The sequence below is a fragment of the Heterodontus francisci genome, unplaced genomic scaffold (assembly GCF_036365525.1).
Source record: "Heterodontus francisci isolate sHetFra1 unplaced genomic scaffold, sHetFra1.hap1 HAP1_SCAFFOLD_1316, whole genome shotgun sequence".
Taxonomy (NCBI): Eukaryota; Metazoa; Chordata; class Chondrichthyes; order Heterodontiformes; family Heterodontidae; genus Heterodontus; species Heterodontus francisci.
The window spans coordinates 87,501-92,500 of NW_027140188.1; positions in this window are offsets into that span (position 1 = coordinate 87,501).

The following is a 5,000-nucleotide window of genomic DNA, read 5'->3' on the forward strand; positions in this document are numbered from 1 at the left end:
TGGCCGCGGTTGGCTGCAATGAGTCTTGCCGGGCTTAATAGTCGGCGTGGGGGTGAATTTGCGAAGGTGGCCGTGTTTCGATGCATGTTTGCCGGCGTGTTTAGGAAGGTTGGGTGGGTGGGTGGGTGGTTGTGTGGGCGCCGTGGTCTGAGGGCACATCCTGTGGGATGTGGGAGGCGGGGGAAGGAGAGCGCCCTTGGTGCGTGTGTCTAGGCGATGCATTGCGGAAGGATGGGCGGGTGGGGCCGGGCGTGTGGGTTCCCGACTTATCGGTGAACCATTTGCTACTGCGGGGCCAAAGCAAAAGGGAAAGCATAAGGGCGCAGGCTGCCCTCTGCGGGACAGGTCCGGCCCTGACGCCGGTTTACGATTTCTCCGGTAAAGCACCTGTCGGGTGGCGACCGGAGGGTCTTTGCAGGGCCTGGATCTCCGAGCCCGTGGGACAGGCGGGAAAGGGTGGCGGCAGCCGGTTGAAGTCCCGACCCTGGGCAGCCTCCCGGTCTTACCTCCATAACTTCGGCGAGGAGGGTCCGATCCCCGCGCGGTCGACGGCAGGCGGTAGGGCTCGGAGGGGCGCGGCCTGGTCCGCGAGTGCCCCGGCGCCGCCCCTCTGCCCGTCCGAGGGACAGTAGGAAATGGCCATACCGCTTTCCGGCCGATTGCCGCCGGACGTCCGGCCGCATTCGCTCGGTCTGCGCGGCCGGCGGTAGCCGGGGGCGAGGGGCATCGGGCGGTGGCGGAACCAGGCCGGCCCGACCGCTGGGGGCCGCCCGGGCGACGTTTGAATCTGTCGGGTCGGACCGCCGAATCCCGCGGGATTTCGGGATCGAATCTGCGGGTGGAATCGGCACCTCGTCCCGCTGTCCGGTTCCCCCCCCCCCCGTCGACTGCAACGGGTTTCCGAGGCCCGTCGGTCAGGCGCGGTTCGCTCCGCAATCCGCCGGCCGATCGGCACCGGGCGGGGCTCTACGGAAAGAGGGGACCCTCCCGCGTCGAGTGCCGGCGCACCGACCCCGCAGGCTGACCGGGAAGGTGAAGACTCACCCCGCTGAATGCCCGGCCCCGGCTACCCTCCGGCTCCGGGGCCATAACTTCGGGGAGGGAGGTCCGATCCCCGCGCGGTCGACGGCAGGCGGTAGGGCTCGGAGGGGCGCGGCCTGGTCCGCGAGTGCCCCGGCGCCGCCCCTCTGCCCGTCCGAGGGACAGTAGGAAATGGCCATACCGCTTTCCGGCCGATTGCCGCCGGACGTCCGGCCGCATTCCCTCGGTCGGCGCGGTCGGCGGTAGCCGGGGGCGAGGGGCATCGGGCGGTGGCGGAACCAGGCCGGCCCGACCGCTGGGGGCCGCCCGGGCGACGTTTGAATCTGTCGGGTCGGACCGCCGAATCCCGCGGGATTTCGGGATCGAATCTGCGGGTGGAATCGGCACCTCGTCCCGCTGTCCGGTTCCCCCCCGTCGACTGCAACGGGTTTCCGAGGCCCGTCGGTCAGGCGCGGTTCGCTCCGCAATCCGCCGGCCGATCGGCACCGGGCGGGGCTCTACGGAAAGAGGGGACCCTCCCGCGTCGAGTGCCGGCGCACCGACCCCGCAGGCTGACCGGGAAGGTGAAGACTCACCCCGCTGAATGCCCGGCCCCGGGAACCCTCCGGCGCCGGGGCCATAACTTCGGGGAGGAAGGTCCGAGCTCCGCGCGGTCGACGGCAGGTGAAAGGGGCCGGTGCGCCGCGGAAGGCGACAGCAGTCCCGTCAGGCTGCACCTCTGCTCGGGCGAACGGCGTCAGGAAAAGGGGAGAGCACTTCCCCACCGATAGCTCCGGAACGCCCGGACCCATTGGCCCGCGGCACCGGTGGCTGCTAGAGGGGCTCCGGCGCCGTCAGCCGGGGTACGTCCCAGGCCGGCCGGACGGCGGGCAGCCGGAGGCAACGGCCTGGAACGGAGCCAGACTTGAGTCGTTCCGTGCCGTGGGCAAAAAGGCAGGGCTGCGGGTCAGCGCAGTTTGGCAAACCTAGCCGCAAGTGCGGGAAGGGCGGAGGAGCACACGGACGCCGCCTTCCCAAACTGAGCCCAAAGTGCCCAGGCATGCCCCCTTGATCTCGCCTAATCAGTGAGCCCAAAATAATTTCAGAGTGTGGAAACCTGATCCAAAAAGGTCGAAAAGAACGGCCAGAGATCAAGTCCGAAAGGGGAAATCAGTAACAAGCAAGCAGAGTAATCATTAACCAAAAAGCGCAAAATTATGTTAAAAGTGTGAAATCATTAACCAAAAAGTCGAAAATAATGTCCAGAGACCAAGTCCGAAAGTACAAATAATTAACCAGTAAGCAGAGTCATCATTAACCAAAAATCGCAAAAGTAAGTAAAAAGTATGAAATCATTAACCAAAAATCGCAAAAGTAAGTAAAAAGTGTGAAATCATTAACCAAAAACTCGAAAATAATGTGCAGAGACTAAGTCCGAAAGGGCAAATGGTTAACCAGTAAGCAGAGTCATCATTAACCAAAAATCGCAAAAGTAAGTAAAAAGTGTGAAATCATTAACCAAAAATCGCAAAAGTAAGTAAAAAGTGTGAAATCATTAACCAAAAACTCGAAAATAATCTCCAGAGACTAAGTCCGAAAGGGCAAATGGTTAACCAGTAAGCAGAGTAATCATTAACCAAAAAGGGCAAAAGTAAGTAAAAAGTATGAAATCATTAACCAAAAAGCACAAAATTAAGTTAAAAGTGTGAAATCATTAACCAAAATGTCGAAAACAATGTCCAGAGACTAAGTCCGAAAGGGCAAATGGTTAACCAGTAAGCAGAGTAATCATTAACCAAAAGGCGCAAAAGTAAGTAAAAAGTATGAAATCATTAACCAAAAAGCGCAAAAATATGTTAAAAGTGTGAAATCATTAACCAAAAAGTCGAAAATAATGTGCAGAGACTAAGTCCGAAAGGGCAAATGGTTAACCAGTAAGCAGAGTAATCATTAACCAAAAGGCGCAAAAGTAAGTAAAAAGTATGAAATCAGTAACCAAAAAGCGCAAAAATATGTTAAAAGTGTGAAATCATTAACCAAAAACTCGAAAATAATGTGCAGAGACTAAGTCCGAAAGGGCAAATAATTAACCAGTAAGCAGAGTAATCATTAACCAAAAATCGCAAAAGTAAGTAAAAAGTGTGAAATCATTAACCAAAAACTCGAAAATAATGTCCAGAGACCAAGTCCGAAAGGGCAAATGGTTAACCAGTAAGCAGAGTAATCATTAACCAAAAAGGGCAAAAGTAAGTAAAAAGTATGAAATCATTAACCAAAAAGCACAAAATTAAGTTAAAAGTGTGAAATCATTAACCAAAAAGTCGAAAATAATCTCCAGAGACTAAGTGCGAAAGGGCAAATGGTTAACCAGTAAGCAGAGTCATCATTAACCAAAAATCGCAAAAGTAAGTAAAAAGTGTGAAATCATTAACCAAAAACCCGAAAATAATGTCCAGAGACTAAGTCCAAAAGGGCAAATGGTTAACCAGTAAGCAGAGTAATCATTAACCAAAAATCGCAAAAGTAAGTAAAAAGTGTGAAATCATTAACCAAAAACTCGAAAATAATCTCCAGAGACTAAGTCCGAAAGGGCAAATGGTTAACCAGTAAGCAGAGTAATCATTAACCAAAAATCGCAAAAGTAAGTAAAAAGTGTGAAATCATTAACCAAAAACCCGAAAATAATGTCCAGAGACTAAGTCCGAAAGGGCAAATGGTTAACCAGTAAGCAGAGTAATCATTAACCAAAAATCGCAAAAGTAAGTAAAAAGTGTGAAATCATTAACCAAAAACTCGAAAATAATGTCCAGAGACTAAGTCCGAAAGGGCAAATGGTTAACCAGTAAGCAGAGTAATCATTAACCAAAAGGCGCAAAAGTAAGTAAAAAGTATGAAATCAGTAACCAAAAAGCGCAAAAATATGTTAAAAGTGTGAAATCATTAACCAAAAACTCGAAAATAATGTGCAGAGACTAAGTCCGAAAGGGCAAATAATTAACCAGTAAGCAGAGTAATCATTAACCAAAAAGCGCAAAAATATGTTAAAAGTGTGAAATCATTAACCAAAAACTCGAAAATAATGTCCAGAGACTAAGTCCGAAAGGGCAAATGGTTAACCAGTAAGCAGAGTAATCAGTAACCAAAAAGGGCAAAAGTAAGTAAAAAGTGTGAAATCATTAACCAAAAACCCAAAAATAATGTCCAGAGACTAAGTCCGAAAGGGCAAATGGTTAACCAGTAAGCAGAGTAATCATTAACCAAAAATCGCAAAAGTAAGTAAAAAGTATGAAATCATTAACCAAAAAGCACAAAATTAAGTTAAAAGTGTGAAATCATTAACCAAAATGTCGAAAACAATGTCCAGAGACTAAGTCCGAAAGGGCAAATGGTTAACCAGTAAGCAGAGTAATCATTAACCAAAAATCGCAAAAGTAAGTAAAAAGTATGAAATCATTAACCAAAAAGCACAAAATTAAGTTAAAAGTGTGAAATCATTAACCAAAATGTCGAAAACAATGTCCAGAGACTAAGTCCGAAAGGGCAAATGGTTAACCAGTAAGCAGAGTAATCATTAACCAAAAATCGCAAAATTAAGTTAAAAGTGTGAAATCATTAACCAAAATGTCGAAAACAATGTCCAGAGACTAAGTCCGAAAGGGCAAATGGTTAACCAGTAAGCAGAGTAATCATTAACCAAAAATCGCAAAAGTAAGTAAAAAGTGTGAAATCATTAACCAAAAACTCGAAAATAATGTCCAGAGACTAAGTCCGAAAGGGCAAATGGTTAACCAGTAAGCAGAGTAATCATTAACCAAAAGGCGCAAAAGTAAGTAAAAAGTATGAAATCATTAACCAAAAAGCGCAAAAATATGTTAAAAGTGTGAAATCATTAACCAAAAAGTCGAAAATAATGTGCAGAGACTAAGTCCGAAAGGGCAAATGGTTAACCAGTAAGCAGAGTAATCATTTAACCAAAAAGC